The sequence below is a fragment of the Nanorana parkeri genome, unplaced genomic scaffold (assembly GCF_000935625.1).
Source record: "Nanorana parkeri isolate BGI_ZX_2015 unplaced genomic scaffold, ASM93562v1 scaffold1302, whole genome shotgun sequence".
In the NCBI taxonomy this organism is placed as follows: Eukaryota; Metazoa; Chordata; class Amphibia; order Anura; family Dicroglossidae; genus Nanorana; species Nanorana parkeri.
Genome location: NW_017307570.1, coordinates 148,662 through 174,797, shown reverse-complemented (window position 1 = coordinate 174,797; position 26,136 = coordinate 148,662). Strand labels below are relative to the sequence as shown.

Below are 26,136 nucleotides of genomic sequence, written 5' to 3'. Positions count from 1 at the left end.
GAGCAGAGCTATAGGATGGGACCAGCAGACCCCACCCACTAGGGAGTGCCTGCAGAATACTAAAGTAAGGGGCAGAGACAAGACCAGTTACCCTGCACAAGGAGAGAGAGCAGCAGTGACCGGACTGCACTACAGGAAGTTCCTGCACAGAAGCAAATTACAGGAGGGGGTGGAGACAAGACCAGTCGCCCTGCCCAAAGAGAGAGCGAGAGCAGCAGTGACTGGTCTGCACTACAGGAAGTTCCTGTACAGAAGCAAAGTACAGGAGGGGGCGGAGACAAGACCAGTCACCCTGCCCAAAGAGCGAGAGCAGCGGTGACTGGTTCTCTTATAAGCATTTCCGTTTTAGCTAGTTGCCTGGATTTGGAGTTTAAAGCTATATAAAGTTATATAATTTAGGATATCTGTTTGAAAGCGAGATATTGTCTCCTATTCTTTTTCTACTCATGTAAATTGAGCCTTTTCCTATCGCCGCAATTCCCCAAATGCTAACAGAACAAAGACACACACATCGCAAATTAAAAACACCCTTCCTAATGCTCTCACTGGTGTCTCATCACAAAAGTTTCCCGTCCTTCCTCCCTCCTCCTATTGTCATCGACTGTAGCCCGACAGATTCCGTCCATAACAAAAGAGAAGAGTTCATGTAATTAAAGTCAAAATTAATTCTTCGGAGAAACTTTAGAAAAAATGAAAAGGAGATTACAATACGGGGGAAGAGACGCATTGTGCCGTCATTTCATTTCATTTTGAGGGAGAAGCTAACTGGGACAGGTTTTTTTTTTCTATATGCTATTAACGTTGATGGAGAATGTTCGGCGCCTGCTAATTATGCATTTTGCTATTTTGACTGCTTATTCATGCAAACTAATCTTCTAATCTTCTACATGTATTCTTCAAACATATTTATCCCAAGTTGCTCTGTATGATGGTAATTAAATCGCATTATCAGTTTTTATTAACTCGCCGCACAGAACCCTAATTGTAAAATTACCTGATTGTACGCCCGGCACAGCGTGCGCCTCCCAGTCTATAGCGGTAATCACGCAACAACAAAAAAATTGAAGAGGAATTACTTCTTATGTGAAAAACAAAAAACTGGCATCAACAAAAATGATTATGGCTTTTCCATTATCGGGGAAAAAACAGGCGTTTTAATGGGCTTAATATAATGACAGGGAAAATCTTTTGTGTGTGTTTGCTGATAGGCGTGCGAAAATAAGAAATAGAAGTCTTCAGTTTAATATTCAGCATCTTAGTGAAGGAAAAATCACACCCTTAAAGTGCATAGAAGTATACTTAAAGTGATATTAAAGGAGAACTCTTGGGTAAGTGTTTTTCCACATCGTTCTCTTTAGGGTCACGGGAGGACATATACTAACCTCTTCCCGTGATCCAAAGCTCAGTAGCGCCTCAGCCGGGACGGATCCAGCTGGCTCTGCCTATCTAGAGGCAGAGACTGCTGTGCCCGCCCCCTCCGCTGTTCGTTCCTCCACTCAGCGCCGGAGGATCAGAGAGGGGAGGTTGGAATCCTTGCAGGGAGTGGTGTTGTGTAGAGGAGGGAGAAGGGAGGAGACAGGGAGGAACCTCCCTGTCACTCGCTTGTTCGTCACTGGTGAGGCATCGAGATCGATATCCTCAGTGTTGTTCTTTTTCTTTGATTGGACAGCTTGGACCAATGCCACTTTGCCATTGGTCCAAACCATTCACAGAGCTCAAGCCTCTAACCGCAAGTAGAGGCTGCTGCGGCTTCACTATGTTAGATTACACAAGCAGTGGGGAAGCCCGCTGCTGTGTAACCTAACTTAGCTGTGAAAAGCCGGATGTAGCGCCGTCTGTAATTAACAGGCAGTGCTCCGTCCATGACGGGTTACACAGCGCGGAGGCTTTCCCTGCCCTGTAACCTGTTACAAGTAGGTCTGAATGGAGAAAAAGCTGTCCGCTTCAGACTTGAAGCTGACCGCTTTTTCCTCCATAATACTAGGTGAGGCTCTACCTCGCCTGCCTCCCCTGACCGCACGTCCCTGGGTTGTGTCTCCACAAACAAACAGGAACAGCAAGGCAAGACACTACCCTGTTCTTTCTCTGTAAAAAAATAAATCAAGGCAACTGGACTTGCTGGTTTTTTTTTTTTGAAGATGTTTTGCTGGTTATCCGACAAGCTTTCTCAATTCTGAATTGAGAAAGCTAGTTGGGTGACCAGCAAAACATCTTCAACAAAAATACAGCAAGTCCATTTGCCTTGATTTGTTTTTTACAATTATACCATGACCTGTATGAATGAGAACCTTCAGACATGTCCCCTGCGATCTGCACTTCAATAGCTTATTTCCAGTGTAAAGGTGACACTGGGGATCTTTTGGACCCCTCGGCATGTTGGGTATCGTTTTACTCGTTGTAACCTCCTCTTGTAACCTCCTCTTTTATATTTCATTTAAAAAAATTGGTATTTTGTTGTGTTTTGGGGCATTTAATTACATTTATCACTAAATTTTGGGGTTTAATAAGGAGTGCAAAAAATGAAAAAAAGGCCTCAGTCATGAAGGGGTTAAAATCCCAAACTTGTTTTGTTTTGGATAGAGTAGGGATCTGCATTAGGATTTCCCTTTACTTCCTGTCCTATAGACACACCCAGAAGTAAGAGCATGTCCCCTTCTAGTTGTTAATGAAACATGTGTCCCCATTGGATTATTTCCCCTCTATTTCTGCACTGGTGACAACTCAAAATGTTGGATTCCATTCCCCCTTTCCCCTTTAGTCCTGGAGACAATGATCCCCAGCACAAATATAGGCAGGGGGCGTAACAGACAGCAATATATCCTGATAGGGGTCCGAACCCCTCACTGCTCCACCCAACACTAAAGCAAAAGTTTTGACTTTAGGAACATTTTAAAGCATATATAAAGCCCAAACTTTTTTTTAACTTTTCAATAGATTGGGGGCACTATGTTGACAACCAGACAGGAAGTAAAGGACAAATCTGCAACAAGGTTGCAGACAGAAGTAAAAAGCTTAGCCTTCCCCTACTCAAAAAAGTTTTTATTACAATAGGAGATTTATTCATTATTTCCTGTCTTGTGAAACAGGACAGGAAGAGAGGGGAAATCTCTCTCTAATGGTGTCCCAGTAACAGTAAAAACCCAATCGTTCCAAACGCTATCCAAAACTTAAAGGAGAACTATGAGGTGAGTGAAAATCGCTCACCCTCATCTCACTGCAGAGAGCAGTGACCGACTGGAGGAACGGACGGGGGAGAGGACGGGCACAGCTGGATCTGCCTCTAGATAGGCAGAGCCAGCTGTCACTCACGCAGCTGGGTGGATCTCTACAGTAATGTCGAGATCCGTCCCGGCTGCGGCAGTCTCAGTATAACGGGAGCTTTAGCTTGCGATATACTGAGCTTAAGAGAACTATGGGGAAAAACACTTACTCCATAGTTCTCTTTTAAAAGAAAAAAAACATGGCTGCACATGCACTTTAAATAATCCATTTCACCTACTGCATGTCTACTATACTTTATATATTTTATATCTAAAAAAAGGAGATTGATTTTATTCCAGTCCTTTTATTTTCCTCTTCTGCCTCCTAATAAGAACTATTCAAATGAACGAACGAATGTACATCTTAATGGGGAATTCATAAAAATCCTCCTAATTACCCCAGGTTTTCCCACTGTCACATTCAGATTACGTGGAACGCGCACCTTTGCACTTTTGTACCGCGGGTAACAAAAGCCAGCGTGCTGTACCGAACGAGCGCCATGACTTTGAATTAATTATAATATATTGGTCTGTTGCTATAAATGTACACCTATTGTTTCAGTGGCAAAGGATATTTTAAACAACAAATTATTGCGAAAAGCAGACACATTAAAATCCAGGCGTGAGGGAAGAAGTGATTTCATTAAATCCTGCTAGCCTAGGCTAATTCCAGACAGAAAATAACAACTTACTGTATAATGGGGAAGAGGATACAGCCGTCTTTGTTAGCAGCTAATTAGATCCTAACAAAGACCGATGCTACGCCACTGATTTACTAAAAGCCAGACTCACGCTGCTAGGAAGGGAAAATTGTCTTCACCTTCCTCCCCCTACCCCAGGACTTTCACTTCCATGTACATTTATTTGTGTGAATGCAGCCGTAATCACTGGACAATTTCTGGGATATAGGTTACCACGGGTGACCAAAAATTGTGAAGAATTACATCTTTAGGTAAAACAGAAATAGAGTGAAATCATGTAATAAAAATGAAGTAAATTGTAGTGGTATTAAAGTCAAAATGTTTTTTTTTAACTATGTCAAGTGCTGATGAAATCACTTACAATGGATGTTGTTTCTTGATGTGTGAAAGTTTTAGCTTCCTGCAAGAATCAGCTGGTCCCCGGAACACTGGCCCGGATATCCTGTTTTAGGGTGACTCCTTTCCTTTTGCAGGGTCCTATGGAGCCACCCTTGTGTGTGCTAGTAAGCTGTGTGTAACTCCACAAACACCCAGGCACAACAAGGCAAGACACTCGCCTTCTCACTGCTCCTCCCACCTCCCTTCACCATACTAGTAGATGGACAGATGTTGGAGTGCTCTCCCTTGTGATCTTGTACTGGACAGTAGAAATGTAAATTTAGTTTCGCTCCAAATGGAGCGACACATGTTTAGGTTACATTTAGACATTTAGATGCATCCACATTTTTGAATTCGAATTCCTCAGATTGCAAATTAATCTGAATTAATCTTTAACAAAAATGTGGATCAAAACTCAACTAAATCGGACATTTGACTGTTCTCTGGCCAATCAGATTTGTTTTGGGCTGTTGGGGGTTTCATCATGTTGGGTCATGTGACTTCCTGTTGTGGATCTTTCCAAAACTAAAATTTGGATGGATCCGAAATCCAAATAACAAAGAAATACAAATCTGAATCAATCTGAAACAAAACAATTTTTTGGGGGGGTTACAGGTCTACTGGACAGGAAACTCAGGGGGGTTTCATCATGTTGGGTCATGTGACTTCCTGTTGTGGATCTTTCCAAAACTAAAATTTGGATGGATCCGAAATCCAAATAACAAAGAAATACAAATCTGAATCAATCTGAAACAAAACAATTTTTTGGGGGGGTTACAGGTCTACTGGACAGGAAACTCAGGGAAGTGGAAAATTGGAAATGCAAATTCCCCTGCACAGTGAACAGCCTTTTTGCCTTTAGTAGTTCAACTTTATTGCATTAAAGAGTATCTATGGTCAAAAACTAAAATAAATACTCTATGTTCAGTGGTACCCCGATTCACGAACTTAATTGGTTCCACGATTCTGGTCGCGAACCGATTCAAATTTTCCCAGGTTCTTTGGAGCCGTGCTGGATTGAATAATACTGTGCAGTACTGTATGTGCTAAAAAGCACACAAAAAAAGCTTCACAGCAAGTGTGCACAAGTCTGTCTGCGACCGCAATCTCGGCTAGAGGAAGCCACGACCACGTGTCAGAGTGGGGAAGATGGTCATGTTCGTCACCCGATGCAGAGTTCGCAAACGGAACCAACATTTTGCCAAACTTTCCTGTTCACGAACCGAATTGTTCGCACACAGAAACTTTCGGTATTACTGTATTTTTATATTGAATTTCCATAAGTTATATCTCACTCCTAATAACCAGATCCATCTAGAAGTTTGTACTTATTGAAGACTCTCATAGGATGTACTTCCTCAATGCACTGACACCATTTCACTCAGCCCTCAGCACTTCTTGTGCCACAACCACAGCTGGAGTGCTAAGATTGCCTGCCCCTACTATAAAGGATATTGCTTAAGCTTCAAAACGTTGACATTAACCAGATGCCTGTGAACTTTTTCTTATATCTGGTCTGTAAGATCAAAAAAAGTACCCACATCTCCATTGTACGGAGGCCTAACAGTTTAAAGATATATTGAAGGGATTGTTTCGAATGGCCCTTGCGGTGAAAGTGTATATGTAATAAAAATTTGCTAGCAGCTAGAGTTTTGGGGTAGAAGAGACTTTTTACCTTGGTGTCCTCATGTCTAATGAACCTGCATTAGATGTGATGATGTCACAGGTCCTTATACCACCAGAGCCCAAGGAAGAAGAGGCTACGGGGATGGTCTAGCAACCAAGTTGGATCCAGGATCAGGTGAGTGAACAGTAGTACCTCGTTTCACGAACAATTCGGTTCGAGAACAGGAAGTTCGGCAAAATTTTGCTTCCATTTGCGAACTCCAAATCGGGTGACGAACACGACCACGGCCATCTCCCCCGTTCTGACACGTGGTCGTGGCTTCCACTAGTCGAGATTGCGGTTGCAGACAGACCTGTGCACACTTGCCCACCTTATGGGGAAATTTGATTCGGTTCGTGACCAGAATCGTGGAACAAATTAAGTTCATGAACCGAGGTACCACTGTATATTTTCATCCCTAAATGCACACTTAACCCTTCCACCTGAAGTTTTTCTATAACTATTCACCAGCAATTGTTTTCATCCACTGCCTCTAGCACATGTATAATGCAGGCTACACTTTTAACATCCATAAGATATCAAGAGTAGGGGACGGGTGCTGCTGGATCAATGTAACTCCTGTGAGCATCCTTGGCTACCCAATAGCAGAAGATAGAAGACAATGGACCTAGAAGAAGCAGTAGAAAAATGAGAGCAGCAACGGCAACAAGGAGCATGTAACTTGAGGACAATGACCCAGAGGTAAGTCTGCTATCCTTGGACTATCTCAACATCCCAACTGTCATTCAATCCAATGCAGCTAATGCAAGATAAGGGACAGATAGATACCCCTCAGGAGTAGCTAATCCTTATACAAATCCCCTTGCATTGTTATTGGTAACTGTTGCTGGTCTAAAAATGAATGTTAAGCATAATCTAACCAGTGTGCGGCCAGCTTCGGAAATGGCTAGCATTGTTGGGTTTTTTTTCATACGCGGCTGTAGCGTTAAAGAATGACATCATCGTTATCTTTGTTCTAAAAGATTTTATAATTGTAGGCTTAATTCCTTCCAAGAGAAAAGGACTCCGACTCAGGAGTATACCGAGCTGTTTGCTGCTTATCTCTAAATTCCATTACTTGAAATCTGACTATAGAGGAACACAAAAGCGGAGGCAGGATTACCTACTCCTGAGGGGTATCTATCTGTCCCTGATCTCGCATTAGCTGCCATGGATTGAATGACAGTTTACACGGGATCATGCTGAGATAACCTTCGCTGGCAGTATACAGCCTCATCACAGCCAGAACATCAAAGTTGCAACAGTGAAATAACTTTTAAGATATGTATCACAAAAAGTGCAAAAATGTACATTCTGGTTTCCACCTATATAATCAGAATATATCCTTGGACGGGGATATGTAGGCACTTTTATGTGTGCTACAGGCATGACATAAATAGTTACTCTTACTATGTCCTTCAGATTATGTGGCAAATAGTTCCATCAATTATATCTGCTTTTTTAATGTGTGCGATATTTAAAGAGACACTGTGGTTCAGTTACTAAAGGAGGAGAGCGTTATCAAAGTGATGGTTTAATAAGCTTAGTGAAAAAAGTAAGACCAGGTTCAATTAAATCATCCAAGCAGGTGCTAGCAAAATTTCCATAACCCATAATTGTGTATTCAAAGTGAATACAGCGTCACCTTAATGACTGAACACTCCAAAATGAATATGCACTTTAAATGAACATTTTCTACTCCTTTAGTAAAATAATCCTCTACATTACTCAACCCATTTAAGCCTATGTAACGTTGTCTATGCACCACATCCCATCTTAATCCACACTTTAAAGACACAGCCATAAACTTTTTGTTATAAAAGCATCTTAAAAAAAGCCACCATTGAGCCTCAGTGACAGTTCAGTGACTGTGCCTAGGCAGAGATGGTGTCATCAGTCTGCTGCAAGCAGGAAGCATTTTCTACATATCCTACAAGAACAAGGATATACATGACTGTCATCACCAAGCCAGCCTCTTGGTCAAGGAAGTAGTTGCTGACCATGAATGGTGCCTCAACAAAGAAAGTGCCATTCTTCTGAAAAGAAAGGCAGATGCAGACATTGTCGGGGGGAGTACTGTGATCTCTATAATACCTGGAAGTTCCTGGAAGTCTTACACTTACACACATTTCCTAGCACAGCACGGAAGAAATCAGTCTGATGCTAGGTCTGCTATAAAGAGGTTTCCATTTTCAGTATACAAATAAAAAACAGATGCCCCCCCGTTCCAGATTTTTTGGGGTTTTCCTTCTCGGAATCACACCCATCAGTTATTTTTAAAGGAGAACTATGAAGTGAGTGCTTCTCACTCATCCTCATAGTTCTAGCCGACCTGTGACAATGAGACTGTCACAGGTCGGCTCAGTAGATCGGGAAGTGGGCGAACACATACTGGCGTTCGGTCACTTCTCGATCCTGTCATGGCTCTCTGCCTTGACAGGGGAGGGGCTGGATTCCCCCCTCCTCGCTCCCTAACTATGGGGAAAAGCCCTAACCCCATAGTTCTCCTTTAATAACAGCTCTTGGCAACTCGGAGGCTGGTGCCTCCCAGCGATCTTTATGGGTTTGACTGGTTTAAAAAAAAAATATGATAGGGGTCCCCATATAGGGTAAACCAAAGTGGTCAAAGCTCCCAAAATGTACTAATGCTTCAAAAATCTAGTCTAAATAATTCCCAAGGGGTATTAAACCCAAATAATCTTTTACTGGTTTAATAGAATTGCCTTCTGAGTAGGGATGCGCAGATACCAAGTACCATAACAAGTACCGATACTTTTCCAGCTCCACTGAAAGACTAGACTAGAGAAAAACGCAAAAGTTAGGAGGCAGCTGTCATTTTTAAGGAGCATTGGCTACGGGCTCCTGGGATTTGTTTTTAATTAATGTATCATTTGTTTTTTATATATATATATATATCTAGATATATATATCTCGATATATATATCTAGATATATATATCGAGATATATATATCTAGATATATATATATAAGGCATGCACTGATACCATTTTTTCCAGACCAAGTACAAGTACCAACACTTGTCCAAGTGCTCACAGATACCAATTACTGATCCATTTTTGTTTGGTGTTGTGTTTTTCTAAAACAATACAGCCCAATGATTTCAGGACAGTGGCGGAGCACCAAGCCCAGTCGCAGCTGCAACCACTACCACCCTATTGTTCTCGTGAAAAAGCCAAGTATCGGCACCAATACAGATACTGGTATCTGAACAACCCTACTGAGAGCCAGTGCTACCCAATCCTGGCTAAGGTTTTGAATTATTTGAACAATTTGAGACGGTGAATTAAGAACAATTAAAAGGTTTACAAAGTTGCCCCAAAACAAACAAACCATATAGAGATTCTTAGAGATTTCTGCAAATCAGCCCAGGAGGAGACGACGTGGTTAACTTTTCACTGGAATTTTACTTGACTGTACTTGAACTATTAGAAGGTTAAAAGGGTATTTATTTCATAGCATACTGGGAAGCAGCTGGTAATACATTTTATTTAATCAATCATGTCAATGAAATAATGTCAATACCCTGAATGAGAAGGCCTTTACCATCAATATGGCAAGGGGCTATCGGAATGCAGTGTGGGCTAAGCATTCTGTCACCTTAAATCCTTTTTTTATGGCAGAACTCTAATCTCCCTCATGTTTGTATAACAGGGGTGGATCAATTAAAAAATCAATTTCCACCATATGTACTCTATAGTTTGCCTACACAATACTATCAGGCACATTTGAGATGTTTAAAAGCATGCCCAGCCTCAAAATCGGGCGATCTCTGGGGTTCACTAGAAAAAAAAACAATCCTGCTAATTATTACCTAATACAAATTGAAATGTACACATTTGTTTCATTATAGATAGAATTGGGGCCATTTTTCAGCCTGCATGATAAGTCCCCAATTGTAGAAGATAACTAAAAACCTTCAATAAAAAACTAAAACATTCTAACAGTATAATAAACTTCACTGCACTTTTGTAAAGTAAGTAAAATATGTAAAAGGATATTTCTAATATACCCAAATGTCTGGGTTTTATGTGAAATGTGCGGCCCAGACAATGGTATTTGTAGCCCATGTATTTGTTCATATTAAAGGGTCAGCTCACAAAAAATATTTGGAGAGTTAAACCAACTTGGGGGTGAGATATCTGTATTTGAGTTCTTAGGTCCAAACGCTTGCAAATGTTCTTACTAAAGGACCCCAATCTCCCTATTAACTTTCACTGTCCAAGGATATTATCTATACATTATCTATCTAACATACACAGATTACACATGGGAACTGAATGGGGAAGCTGTGCCCAAATTCAAAACAAAGGAAGCACATGGCAAAAGACTAGTCATCACTGTTGCCTGTGGATCCTTGTTCAACACTGTGTCTCTGTGTCTTCACTGAAAGGATGAAGCAGAAGCAGGGAGTTGCTTGCACTGTAGGTCCTCTGGTACAGCTTCCTCTTCAGCAAGGAAGACAGTGAGCAGTACAGTAGTGACATCACCAAATGTTACTCCAAATCTAGTGAGGCTAGCAGTCACAGGTATGTGTCTTAGATTCACACTGCAGATATAAAGCTATAAGGGTGTGGATATAGGAGTGCCTAAGCATTGGAGGTGAACTGGAGGAATTGAAAACAAAATATTGATTTTTTTTAAAATACAATTAACATGCATAAATGTTCCCTATAAGATGGCAAATCTTTACGTTTTGAGTTCAGGTCCACTTTAAGAGAATGCATGAGAAGTAAAGTATAACACTATCAAGCATGTATTACCGCCTGAATGCTTTTAACTTTCTTTTTCTTCAGGAGGCCAGCAACATCTTTGAGTGGCTGTCATAATGACCCTTCTACTTCAGTACCTCAAGTCACAGAATACACTACCCTGTTATAACATCAGCATTGTAATAGGAATGCATACTAGAGTTCATAATGCAACCAAAGCTTACTTAAAAAAATCCCTTTTATGTAGCAAGATCTGCCTTCCATCTAACCATCACTTTCATCAACTTCCTGGATTCCCAGTGTGCTTTGAATCTCTGTCCTTGATGTGATGCAATTTCGAATTTATCAAGACTACATTCCCCATCATGCATTGCTTCCAGCAAGCAATGCCGATGTACAATAAAAGTTCAGGCGTTGGGTTGTCGTTGAGATGTCAGGCTTCGTTAGAGGGGTGACACAAGGAAGTGCACAGTGACAGGGCTGAGTGAACTTGTGTTAGTACATCCTATAGGCATCTTCAGAAAGGGAGTTTACAAACTTCTAGATGGATATGGCTATTAGAAGTGGAATAGATCTCATGGAAATTAAATACAGGAATACTTATTTATTTTTCGTTTTTCACCGTATAAGAAATATTGAAGTCAGGGGCCAGTAAACTGGCATTTTCAACAGCATATTCAATATGTTTCTTCCATTTTCTGTCTTGACAGGTTGCCTTTAACGTTCTCTTGGTGCTATCTGACACAACGATCACGCATTAGTCCGCTGAGAAAATATAAACAACAGCGGCACACGGAGAACACTAGAGGTGTAGAACTTTTCATGTGATGAGTTGTAAGCTGTTCTGAATTTCTGATATATGCAAGGAAGACTTGTAAATGTGCATGGTGCTATCTGAAGCCTACAACTGCTTGTGCATGCTAATACGCCCATATATTGATTGAGGATCACAGCAATCAATCCACTCCAGCAAGGCGAGCAGTACATAAAGAACATCACCGACATCCCCGTACTATGATGAATCAAACAAAGACACTGAGTGTATTCTGTGTGAAAAATCAACATATGCCTTTTATTTATAGAAATCTGGATTTTCTACCTTCTGCTAAGGGCTCCGTGGGACTGATTTACTCCTACCCTGTAGTTAGCTGGTGTTGCTGCTATTTTTATTAGGCAAAAAGTAAAAAAAAAAAAAGAAGATGCCTCTGTTTTAAAAGGAGAAAAGTATAACGAGCATCACGGTGCACTAGAGAAAGTCCTTATTAGGTGCCTGAAAAATGCTTCCTAAAATACTGTGTTGAGCTTCAAGACTGAACTACTTTGAAAGGCAACTCCATAACTTGTGGTTTATGAGTCTTTGATGGGAAAAGCTATGCTCTATCCCCTACCAAATTCTTAGATCTTCACCAGGAATGTCCCACAAAGAGGTGGATGGTGAAAATACAAATGCTGGAAGGGGTGTTTCAGTGCTGTAAGATTCTACAGATACAGAGAATCAGTTTGTGATTGTGTATGTCTACCATGTACCATATCTACCTATAAGTAAAATGTGTTTTTGGTTGATTTTGTGTTTTTCATTGAGTTTTTGGATTTTTTTTGGTCTGAGTTTTTGATGGAGTTTTTGGTTCTGGGTTGATTGTGCATATTCAAGTACCAAATGTTGGGGTGTTTTAAAGTGAACTTCCACCCTAGAATTACTCTATGAACCATAACAGGGTTATTCACAAAAGCGTGAAGAGTTTGGAGAAGGCAGGAGAAATGAACAATCTAGGACAAAATATCCGAACTGGAAAGTCAGCTGAATTGGAGATTTTTTCCAAATCAGCTACGTTGTCCTAGATTGTTCCCTTCTCCTGCCTTCTCCAAACTATTCACCCTTTTGTGAATAGCCCTGTAAATACCATTATAACACATGTACCTTGATAAATGCATAGCACCATGTTTGACATCTCTTTGCACCCCAGTTTTCCAGCTATCAGCATTAGAAACTGATTTTAATAGAGACATGCAACTTATGGTGTCGCTCAGCCTCCCTTGTTCTATCTACTGTAAGTCTTTGACAGTACCAGGGCACAAAGGAAGCATTTCCCAGTCACGCTTTGCAATTGAAAGATGAAGATAGAATGGGTGGGCAGAGATCTGAGGGACACCATAAGTTGCATCGTGTCGCTGGTAAATGGCAGGCAGTTTTCAATGCTGACTGCTTGACAACCGGAGCACGGACACATGTCAAACATGGTGCTATGCATCTATGAACGTACATGTGTTATATGTGGGGTGAACTTCCACTTTAATAAAAGAAGGAGGAGGAAGATAGACAAAGTAGTGCAGAAAAGTTGTGAGTTCTTTCTAAACTGTTAAAAGTCCTGCCAAAGAGATGACACCACAAGCTGCTTGGTTTGAATGTGTTAGAAATGTCTCTGTTGTCATCCCCTGTCCAAAGAGAGCACCTCAGTGGCCAATAAGGGTGATATCAATGGACGGGGGTATGATGGATGTGTAAGGCTTAGCTCCAGGAGAAGGGGGAGAAGAGTCAAGTTCTTAGTAAGCATGAAAAACCATAATCGGGAGGGAATTACTGATCATTTTGAGAACTGCTAATCACAAAAACATGTTTACACAACGATATACTGTAGGTTAAAGGTGGACAGTTGTCCATCAAGTTCAACATAAAAAAATGAACCTGCTCTTCATATTTATAAGGGATTAGCGGCCTTTTTAGGTCACTTGAACACTTTACTTTTATGTTTTCTAATAAGGCTGTTACTACTGATAAGATGAGAACAAAATGGCACCCAGAATTAAGATAGGATCATAAATGCCTGACTTGTGTCCTATAAGTTGTTTTGTTCCATAGTAGTGAACTATGTAACGATCTAATAAGTTGTTTAGTTAAAAATCAATATTATTTGCCCCCCCATTTCTTCTTATATGTATCACTCTGTCCTAATCAAGCTTTGTGATCCGATGCATCATATAGACTCAGTAAACCATTCATAGACTGTAAACAAAATCTGGCGTTGATGTCCTTTGTCACGAGACTCAACACTACATCCCCATTTTTTGCCATCATAAGCATGTAAGCCCTCAGGTGCAGGGCCCTCCTTACCATCGTGTCTTGATTTGTATTGTGATTGTAATATCTTCCCTATATTGTAAAGCGCTGTGCAAACTGTTGGCGCTATGGAAATCCTGTATAATAATAATGTAGAAGACTTAGAACAAAATAGGAGCCACTCCTCCTAAGCTGTAAATGGCGGTGAGGAACGGATGACTCCAAATAATGTTAAAGTAGGGCGGGCACAGACAAATCACACCTCCCGATGACTCTCAATGATGGTACAGTAGGGCTGGCATAGACACAGCATGCCTCCCAATGACCCCTAATGACGTTAAAGAGAGCAGGCACATACACAGCATGCCTGCTGATCACTCTAAATGATGTTAAAGAAGGGCAGGCATAGACACAGCATGTCTCCTAATGATTCACAATGATGTTAAAGTAGGGTGGTCAGACACAACATGCCTCCCAATTATTACATATGATGTTAAAGTAGGGCCGGCACAAACGCCACATGCCTCTTAATGACCATGAATAACGTAAATGTAACATGGACACAGACACAAAACCATTTATAGCCAATTATTTACAAATTATATGTTAGATTTCCTTATTGCTGGTGCTTGGTTCCTGACAATCAGTGCTGAAAAAGTCAAAACACGTTTCCTCTTATATTTTCAACACTTAGCCTTTACCCTACCCTTTAGCTACCCCTAACAACACATAACCCTACCCTGTCCCTAACCCCTGAAATTAACCCTTACCACCTCCCTATTTTTAATACTTCCCTTTGTCTCTTTTCTTCCTTCCTCACTTATCTTCTTTCTTTTTTACTCTTTTTATTCTTTCCTACCTTCCTCCCCCGCCATGAAGATTTAGCTCTTAGTATATTTTTTTCTCTGTCGAGAGTATCTTCCCTTTTCTTCCTTGTACAATATGTCTGGCTCAGTCATGAGTCATTTCTCAATAAACTGTATGTGGAATGGTCACTTCCCATTAATATGTGGGATTAAGACAGCAAACACTGCAGGAGAATCAACAGCTGTTAAATTTCAATAGACCGTGTACCATGCATGAATATTGTTTTCTTTATCAACATCCCCAGCAAATAACTGAAAAAATTATATAAATAAATAAAAAGTGATATTTAAAGTGCAACTCCAACCAGAAAGCAAACTCTATCAGACTACTAATGCTATTCATGAGCATTTCAAATGTTGCTAAAGTCACTTGGTTTACCTTATATTAGCCACAGATATTAAAAAAGCATTCACTTGTCCTCAGAACAGGTTAGAATTTCATGTGTATAGTTGTATACACTCAGCTGGGACTACTCCAGTAGGATCATTTGATGAAATAGAATTGTTAACCTTGTCCGTTCCTTACTAATCCCTGCGATACCTTGTTTTAAGACCAATAGGAGTCAAAAGGAAGCATCCTTTCTCTATGACCACCCCCAGTGTAACAGCCACGACTGAGGAAGGGAAGTGGTCACATACAGCTCCATGGGCAGCATTGTGACTATGTCTTTAGCCATTTTTGCCTAGCACCACTGGGGTCCTGGGTTTAGTTGCCGATATGTGGGTATTTCCAGGTCATCCAGTTTAGTTCAATAAACCAAAACATATTAGCAGCATATTGGCTTCCATCATTGCCCATAGTGTGTATCTGATTGTGACACTGGACCAGGGGTTGCAAAAAGGGTAGCCTTTAACTGGCCAATAGGACACTATTTCTCCCACCGATTGCAATTTTCCCCATTGACACCAACCATGAGGCACAATTTCTTTCCACAGACACCAATGATAGGTCACTCTCTCCTGCTGACACCACTGATGGGGCATTATTCCTTCTACTGGTACCAGTGATAGGGAAATTTTCCCACTGACACCAACAATTTGGTACAATTGCTCCCACTAATTTAGCAATGGGTGCACTTAGACCAAAAATGGATAGAATTGCTCCCAGTGACACCAACAATGGGTTCAATTGCTCCCACAGACACTAACAATGGGTATAACTGCTCCTACTGATACAAACGATGGGGCACTATTCCACCCACTAAGCCCAGCAATGGGGCACAATTCCTCCTACTGGTACCAATGAGTGGGCACTGTTTCTTTCACTGACACCAATGATGGTCTTAATTCTTCCCTCTCTCACCAACAATGGACACAGTTTCTTCTACTGACACCACTGATAAGGCACTATTCCTCTCTGACAAAAACAAAGGAACACTATTCTTCCCACTGGCTCCAACAATGGGGAATTATTCATCCTACTGATACCAACAATGTGCCACTGTTCTTTCCACTGACACCAAGGATGGGGCAATATTCCTTCTACCCCTGACCACAGGTATAAGGCTATTTTTACTCCCCATGACCACTAAGTCAGGGGAATTATTTACCCCCAATGATGAGGGTGCATGTTTTACTCCCATTGACCATAGCCTGCTGGAAGACAGGGAATTGGCCCTTACTTTAGAAAATTTGAGCACCAGAATTTGCATTAGACTATGAGCACCCTTGAGGGTGGTACCAATTTTAATTCTTTAACAATATTACTAAAGTACTGCAGTCAAAATGGGTAAAATAAATAAACAATTCTTCCACATACAGTATGCTATGACTTTTCAAGCAACGGGTACCCCACAAATGAATGTCTTTCACAGAAAGTGTTATTGATTTCCTGAGATTGCATTTCGGGTTATATGGTCAGTTTAGTTGCAAAAAAAACAAAACACTTATCGAGTTTTTCTAAATAATCCTTATAGTTCTCTTTGTGTGATGCACAGATTAGGAACACAAATATAATGTTAAGGTGGTATTTTCGGACTGAGCTTCCTCTTATCTTTAAAGAGAAGGATAAACACCAGTTTGGAGACAGAGAATCAATTTCACTAGTGATTCTTTACTTAGGAGGAGATAAATCCTTGCTCCAAACAGTCTATGTGAAGAAAACGTGAAACTAATCCCCATGTAATGCTGGATTACTTTCCCAACGTGAGCAGAACACGCAGGAAAATGAGGTGATCTAATCCGCTATTCAGCACTGGATTACTCACTAAAGAATATGTGAAAAGCAAGTCCCACAAAAGAGGAGGCATAATGAGACATGCAGGCAGGTTGTTGAGGTGTCCACTGCAAGTTTGTTGTTTTCCAATGACACACACAGTGCCTTCTACATGGAGAATTCCTCTTTATAACATTCTGCTTCAAGCAAAACAAAATATTTTACAAGATATACACTATATGGCCAAAAGTATAGGGCTCCCTTCCAAATTATAGAGTTCAAGTGTTTCCAGTGAATAGTACCGGTAATGCTACAGCATACAGAGACATTTTAGATAATTGTGAGGCTCCAAACTTTGGTGAAGGCCCTTTTTTTCCAGCATAACTTTACCCTGTACATAAACCTGGCTCCCTAAAGGCATGGTTTGATGAGTCTGGTGTGGAGAAATTTGAGTGGCCTGCAGAGAGCCCTGACCTCAACCCTAATGAGAACCTCAAACCTAATGAGAACATCAGTACCTAACCTCATGAATGCTCTTTTGACTGACTAGGCACACATTCCAACGGGCAAACTCCAAAATCTTGTAAAAAGGTCTTCTTAGAAGAGAAAAGGCTGTTATAGCTGCAAATGTGGAGAGGTCTAGGTCTTAGAAAGGGATGTTCCAACAAAGTTATATGGATGTGAAGGTCACTTGTCCACAAGCTTATGGACATAATGCAGGGTTATTCACAAAAGTGTGAAGAGTTTGAAAAGGCAGGAGAAGTGAATCTAGGACAACATAGCTGAACTGGGAAGTAAACTGAATTGGTTAATTTTTCCAAATCAGCTATTTTGGCATAGATTGTTCACTTCTCCTGCCCTCTCCAAACTCTTCACACTTTTGTGAATAACCCTGATAGTGTATATTGAGTCACATACCAGCAACCCATTTGTGTTGTTATCTGCAGACTTGGGTTCTTTCCTTACTGCTAACATCCAGAAGTACTCCAAGTCACCTCTACTGCTCCACACCATAAGATGTTCTATAGCTGCAGAAGACTCTGCCACTGATAAATACCCAGTGTACAAGATTTCACTGAGAAGTGTTTAGGTGGATTAGCATTAGGGTAACCACTAGGATTACTAATAGAGGTAGGGGTATCATTTTCTGGCAAGGTCCAAGAAAGTAGAGAAGGGTTTAAGAGCCATTTAAAGCCCATTACACCCTTAAAAACCACCAAACACCCATCTTAAATACCCTTTCTCAATGATGCAATTGCCTAAATAGCAAAACCTTATCTGAATAATTTGATTCTTCCTGAAATGTTCCACATTTTGCTCATCCCTACTCAAGCAAAACTATCCTCAAGCAAGAGTCTATGCCATGATTATATGTGCATCCTAATGTGACCACTCGGCTCAGGTGAGGACTCTCATTTACCCCAGAGGAGAACTGAAGTGGAAGGTGTGGACAGACAGCTCTGGTACCACCATATGTCCGGGGATACACCAGGAATTGTGTACATTTTGCCATGAGATAATGCTGGCAACCCTGTTGAGCAAGGCGACCATACCATGCCTATGATCAACTTTAAACAGCCAAACAGCTCCGGTGCCACCATATGTCTGGGGATACAACAGGATTTGTGTACATTTTGCCGTGAGATATTGCTGGCCACCTTGCTGAGCAAGATGGCCATACCATGCCTATGACCAACTTTGAACAGCCAAACAGCCATTTGTACGATGAAAGTTGAACGTTGACTGCCTGCAAGGAGCTACTGAATTTAGGCCATTGCTCTCCCCGCCTTATTAAATGAGTGAGCGCGCACGCAGAGGTTCTTCAGGATGTTACAGATTCTGCAGACGTGGAATAATTAGCAGCTGAAATGATGGCTCGGCGTTATTAAGTGAATTTTATCATCTTAAAACATAGCTTGATCCCCTTCAGTGCAAGCTGTCACCTAAAGAAGCTTTTTATGGATTAAATATTCAGTTTAATTACTTAATTGAGATTTGATTTAATAGTTTACTTAAACCTGTCCCACTTTGTAGCTTCTCCAGTGTGGTGTCAAATAAAGAAAAATTATGTGTCTTTTTTTGAGGATATTATGAAAATGTTCTTGGCACGAAATGTGTTATGGCGTCTATCAGATCGGAGTCTCCGGCTCTTCTGCTCCATGTACGTAAAATATCCTGAAACGTACCTTTTATTTTATATACTGGACAGCGGGGTCACAACCTGAAGTTTATCATTAAGTAACGGCCAGCTTATTGACCCACAGACAAAAAAACCCATTAAAGGGCTACTCCAGTCTTGAACTCCTCTTTATTTACTCTGTTGTTGGCTGTTAAAATGCAACTGAAGCCAAAACGTTGGAGTGGGGAGGGATTAGAACACCAGTCAGATTTGTATTGCTGTCTGTGTTAGGGAGATTCACCCTCTCTTATTTGTCCTGGTGACCTATATCAGTAAGAAAATCCTGAATTTTGTGTTGCCACCAGAACAGGAATAGATGGGAAATCTCCCAATGGGGACATTGCTGACCACCAGGGATTTTCCTCACTTTGGAGCAATTTCCTTTCACTTCCTGTTGTGGCTATCAGACTGGAAAGGAAGGGAAATCTCCTCAATAGGACACATGTGGCCAAAAAACTGCCAGGGGTTATAACTAGGGATGCACCGATATATCGGCCGCCAAAACATATCGGCCGAAAATGGCACTTTTGGCTAAAAATGGTGAAAGTGCCATTTTCTGGCCAATACATCAGCGCATCCCTGCTTTCTCTCCTCCCCGCTGGGCGCTGGGGTGAAAGAAAGTGTGGCAGGCTGCTGAGCGCTGCGGGAGGAGAGTGCTAGTCACCCTAGGACTGGAAGTCCATTTGACAGAATGAAGGTGAAAATAAAATAATAAAAAAATAGACTAGGGGGAAAAAACAGCCACATCTAAGGACTGGTACACTACAATATATTACATTTTTTTTTCCTTGTGTTTAGATATGATTTAATGTAAATAATCACATCAATGTTAGTATATGTTTTCACAGTCTTGGTGCTAGGCATCATTTATTATTACATATGTATGTAGAAGCAGCCATATGAGTTCATTTCATATTCAGGATCTACTTCCTTCTTCCTACTGATGGCTGAGCCTTGAATGCCACATGATAGCTTTCAGCACATCGCTTTTTCTTTTCACACGCCTCTGCTGATAGTTTTCCAGTGGCATGCAGATCAGGCTATCCAGCATATAACACTGCCAGGGAGGCTTAAGCACTTGCAGCAAGAGTTTTTATTTTTTTATTTGAACTATTTTAATAAAAGATGACCGAGGTAAGCACCCCTGGCAGTGTGATAGTTTGTCTTCACTTGGGTCACTGTCCCTTTTAGTGGACAGCTTGGACTGCATGTAAATAAGAAGACAAGTATCTACTATATAAATGCCTGTAAAGATGAAAATAGAATATGGGGTCTATTCACAAAGCTGCCGAGGGCAGCCGAGTGAATGACCGATCAGAAGTGAAGTGAGCCGAACACTGTTCGGTGGCCAGATCCTTCGGCAGCTTTGTGAATAGACCCCTAACTATACACAACAATATCATTACATGTATTAACCCTGTGACAAAAGGTACAATATTTTTCACAGTAGCCTTTAGTCCTTAATCAGCCCTTAAGGATGTTTTGAAAGCTTATTTTTAGGCAGCAAGGATAGTGATAGTACTGTATAAAGAATTGCAGTAGGGGTGAGTACAACTGCTGCCCACCCATTTTTCTTCGTTGGGCCGCCTTGGGACTCCACGAGATGTTGAAAGGTGATGCGAGGAATCTGACACTGTACTGTTGCCCTTCTGTTGTCTTGTACCAGTCTTGCCACTCTGCGTTCTGCCCTAACATTGACTAGTCGCTGACGGCCACAATTCGCACGTTCAGACACAGATTTTCGTCTGACAGTCCAGTCTTTAAACACTTTAACAACAACTGCTCTTGAACATTTAACTAATTCTGCTGTTTTGCTGATACTTGCTCCATGCCTCCGAGCGCCAACAATCATCCCACGTTCAAAGATGGTTAAATTGCTTTGTTTACCCGTATCTTCAGAAACAAATCACTTCTACTGTCGTGGTAAACAACCTGCTTCCCTATTTATAATGGTCTGGCCCTCTAGCAACTTCAGCGCGAAATTATAGCTAATTACAGCTAATTTGCCTACAAACGTCAGGTGGACCTACTAATCTGGCCACTCAGTATATCAAACCTTGTCTCAAAGTATCACCCTAACCATCCCCTCCACTGTTCCCAAGATCTCCTGCTTTCCAGCCCCTTGTCAACTCCTCCCATGCTCGCCTGCAGGACTTCACTAGAGTCTCTGGAATTCTTTACCCCAACCTGTCCTTCCCTATCTCCCGCTCTGACTGCCTTAAGGCAATCCCTCAAGACTCATCTCTTCAGGGAAGCCTATCCCACCTCAACCTAACCACTGAACCATCACGTTCGTAAAGCTAACTGTTGGCGCTATATAAATCCTGTATAATAATAATAATATATGAGGAGGCCTGATTTGTCTTTGCTGCAATTAACAAACACTTACAGGTCTTGTCCCTCCCCCAGCCTGTGTCTGGACAGTAAATGAATGAGAAACAGACTGATGAGCTCACCTGTGCTCTATCCTCCTATCAACATGTCTCTTCCTAGCACATGAGGACGGCAGCACAATGGATTGGCTCCTTGAGGTGCTTCTCCCTCTCTGAGTTTGAGCTCTGCTTCATAGGGACTGCATGAGGCTGATACCAAGTCCAATACAGATAGTTACACTGCTTGCATTTAACATAATACATCTAATAAAGTATTAATTAATTCAAAGATGCATTCATTTGTGTCTTTTATATCTGCCTGGAGTTCATCTAAACAGCAGGCATCAGGCTGGTGACAATTTAATGAACTAATTAGTTTAGTTAGGATGAGGATATGGTCTTTGGTTGTTTGGAAATAATTAAAGCCTTTCCCCAGGGACAAAATTGTTTTAATAAATTCCAAAACTTTACAAAGAGATTAACTTTAATGTTCAAATCTTTTATTTGCATATAAAGCTCCCGCAGACCATCCCACATCTCCGGCTGTGCGTGATGTACCACACTCTGTGGAAGCATTGAAGGAACCCCTAACAACTAACCAGGTTTACGTTTACTGAAGTCATATTAGCAAAAGATTAAAGCGCATGTCAAGACCTATTTAGTACATCTCTGCAATACATTGGACACATTTGCCAATGTTTTATACATTTTAACATTGAGCAAGTACAGAAAAATTACTGTCATCTCCTCCCTCCTCATCTCCATACCCCCTCCTTGTGTAGATGCAGACAGCACAGGATGTTAGGGATGCACCAATACCGATACTAGTATAGTGCCCTCAGCCCCACCCCCTCATCCGTGGGGGGGAGGGGAGAGAGCAACCCCCTGAAATGATGGCAGATAGATAGCCTGGGAAGCAATAGCTTCTTTGCTATCTGCTGTTTTGTTTTGTTTTTTAGTATTCTGACAGCCGCTGCCAATGCATAGCTATATTGCTATTGGCTATTTCAATTTGCAATATCCAATAGCAAGCTCTGGCCATTGCACCCGCCCTCTGCTGCTGTCAATCACTAGAAGAGGACCTGATGTGAGAACTTCAGGTCCCCCATTGCTGATTGACATCAGCAGTGAGCAGGTGCAATAACTAATCTGCTATTGGCTATTGCAAAGTGAAATAGCCAATAGCAATCTAGCTACTCATTCCTATGCTGTTTTTTTTTTTTTTTCTCTGACTGACGGCAGCTGGCGACCCCGATGTCAGAAAAAAAAAGAAACACAGATTGCAGGGAAAGGTTTACTCTGCTGGTATCGGTGCTGTTATCGAGTATTTGGGTGAGTACTCGCCCAAATGCTCCAATACTTTCCCCCAATACCGGAACTTCCAATCAGAGGGAGATTTTCTCTGACCAGCAGTGCCGCAAGCGAACATGGAGCCGTTTCCCGGCCAATCAGGAAGCTGGGTGTTGGGTAATGACTCCCAGCTTGACTTCCTGATTGGCCAGGAAGCCGGGTCTATGCTGTTTGGCCGGCTTGATGCTGATTGCCCAGGAAGTCATGTTTGACATTGCTCATCTCTCAAGGAACCCCTAGCAGTCTCTGGATGAACCCTGCTTGAGAAAGCCTGCACTAGAAGCTAGGAGGTGTACCCTGGCATGAGCGGCATGTGAGCCATTCCTAGTTGACAGTGCTGTGCTTGGTAACTGGCCGTTTAGGCACCTGGCACTGTCACATGGTACGGGGAAAGTCTTCTCTTCTCCTGGTGGGGCAGCAAAGTAAGGGTAGGTGTAAAAGCTGCCAGCTTTAAAGTGAACTCTTGCTTTGCCCTGCCTAAGCAAACTTTGGCTTCACATTACCGATAGCCTGTCTTTGGTTTTTAGGAAAGCGAATCGATAAACCTGTCCCATCTTCCATTTTTTATTTCTGTTTCATTTCAATTTGGAATTCAAATTGTATTGACAGGCTTGAAAATTCCTGATGCCCTTATCGCGTATCAGTTACACGCGCACAGTGAACAAGGATTCAGCCGGGTCCATCTGGCCACCAAATTGCCATCTGCCAAGCAATTTAAGATAGGAGGATTACTGTAGGTTTAATTACATTTCATGATCAGACTTCCAAATGTATGAGACCAGCATTGGCAGCCACAGATATGTAAGCACGGGAGTCGGGAGCCCTTTCACATTCCTCGCCCTCCCATCATTCCACGTTCTTGGCATCCAAAAAGTAAATGAATGTTATAAACGACCTTTTTACCTCAGCGCATGGAAAAACACAACGATGCTTCCTAAGCGCTCGTGCATTTTGTTTACAGATATACCTCATTTCGAGATGATTTCAGGTTCTATCACTTCTAGCAGTAACCACAGACATGAAAGGACAGCTCTGCCTGCTATCGGGGAAAAGAAAAGATTGGATGGGTTAGAAAAATTGTCCCAATTGCTACTGTCTTCCCCCCTACAAGCAGCATCTGTCTTGATTTCCCACGGTCTAAATCCCCCTCTGTCCACTGATATAGACTTGTATGCCTGCTAAAGCCACGTATACAAGTTTATGGCGTGCAAAGCAGAAGTATATAAAGTTCCACTTTAAGCGGTCGTATTTTTGTATTTAGCGATTTCAGCAACTCTTTCTCATAAAACAATATCTTACCCTTTGAATTAGTTCTCCTTTAACACTTTTCGTGTAATATTCTTCTTTTTTTTTTCTAGTAACATTATGCATCTAGACCTTTAACTAATAATCTTTCTGCATCAGCAAAAATGACATTGCTTCAATTAGAATAAGTGCAGTAGCGAAAATTATATTAAAAAAAAATCTCTTATTTCTGTAATTGGATTTTACACATTGTATTTCAACAGCGATTTCGGGAGAAGCGCTCCGTCACTTACAGCTGCCAATATTCCTCGGCGATGCCAACTGACCCATTTATCCAAAGCTATAAGCCGTATAAATTCAAGCAGCCGCAGTATAAATTTTATGTTGCAATTTATCGGTTTACGCTTTTGGTCATCTAGTATTTTCAGGGACTGGACTGAGGGTTATGGTTGAAAAAGGACGGAAGCCATTTTGGGGGGCCGGCCCTGTGTCTTTAGGACGCATCACTTGACTAGCAAAAAGTTATATCTCTGACAGAAGTTTTCCCGGTCATCGGATGTCCCTTCTGAAATATGTTTTCATCAATCAGTTGGACTTCGATTTTTTTTATGTGATTTAGTAGCCAAAAATGTCTATTATCAGGGATACCTGTTGAAGGTGAGGGTTTGTCCTGTCTAGGCAGTCCAGTTCCCTAAAGCTGAACTCCAGGAAGATATTAAAGACAGCTCTGTATTCATTAATACATTTATTGCATTTATGTATCTATTTATTTATCTATTTATTTATCTATCTATTTATTTATTGTTATGAACAAAAATCTGACTTGGTATCAGCCTCTTCCAGCCCCTGTACAGCAGAGCTCAGATTAGGAGAAGAAGAAGCAGCACAAAGAGCCGATCAGTTGTGCTGTAGGGCATGTGACAGGAGGAGAGAGCAGAGGGACTCAGAGATGAGCCTATTAGTCTCCTTTCACTGTCCAGTCACAGGCTGGGGGAGAGACAAAACCTGTAAGTCGCTGTTCACACCATTGCATTCCGGTAACTTGTGTCATGTTGGTGTGCGCGGTTTTTCCTGCACCTATTGATTTCAATGGCTGTTGCACACATAACAAATGCAGGAAAGTAGCTCATGTAGCAGATTGAGCTACAACATACTGCATTTTTTTTCTCCCCGCATGCTTGTGTGCGTTTTAACGTGCGTCCACGCACGGGAAAAAACAGGTGTTATCCTGCCCGCGTCTGGGGTGCCAATAACAAGTAGCACTTATTTTTATTTTTTCTGTAAATGCGCATCAAAGTTTGCACTTGATGTGTGTCAAAGCGCACATTCACGGAACGTGAAGGCATGAATTGGGGCCAAACGTTACTTAAAGGAGAATTATGAGGTGAGGGAAAATCACTCATCCTCATAGTTCGAGCCGACGTGTGATAATGAAACTGTCACACGTTGGCTCAATAGATGGAGAAGTGAACGAACATATACCGTCGCTCGCTCACTTCTCGATCGTCTCCCTGCAGAGATTCTCCCCTCCACGCTCCGATCCTCCAGTGCTGAGTGAAGGAACGGACGGGGAAGGGGGCGGGTACAGCTGGCTCTGCCTCTAGATAGGCAGAGCCAGCTGCCACTCAAACAACTCGGTGGATCTCGACAGTAATGTTGGGATCCGTCCCGGCTGCGGCGGTCTCAGTATATTGCGAGCTGTAGCTTGCTAAAAACTGAACTTTGGGTAACAGGAGGACGCTAGTATATGTTCTCCCTTAAGAGACCCTTACCCTTTAATTTTCTTGTAACTGAACACAAACACATGGGCTTCGGCGTATATTGACAGAAATATGGCAAAACGCGCTTGCAGTGCCATTTGCTCCACGTTTGTGCGCATTAAAATGCACATAAACGCGGAAGCAAAAGATAAGGAACGTGTGTCGCACACTTTGCTACATAAGCTTTTTTGTCACGTTTGTCGTACTTTCTGGCCTCTTTAAAGTCGCAGCAACACATGTGTGCGCGAATGTGCCTTGTGTTCACGGAATACGCAGGTGTGGATGTGAGGTAACAGAGAGAAATCAGGTTTTCCGCCCTGCCAAATATGGCTGTGTTGTGTAAATCAGAGGACAGGATGGACAGATTTACAAATCAGTTGGCAGATAAAACAGCTTTCATATATATATATATATGTATT

At 41.6% G+C, this 26,136-nt stretch overlaps 1 protein-coding gene across 1 annotated transcript in view; it reads right to left on the bottom strand.

The window, feature by feature from the left end:
• The window catches only part of ZNF804B (zinc finger protein 804B), a 305,145-nt gene that overhangs the window by 257,717 nt on the left and 21,292 nt on the right, over window positions 1-26,136 (bottom strand). The gene's annotated exons all lie outside the window — the stretch shown is intronic.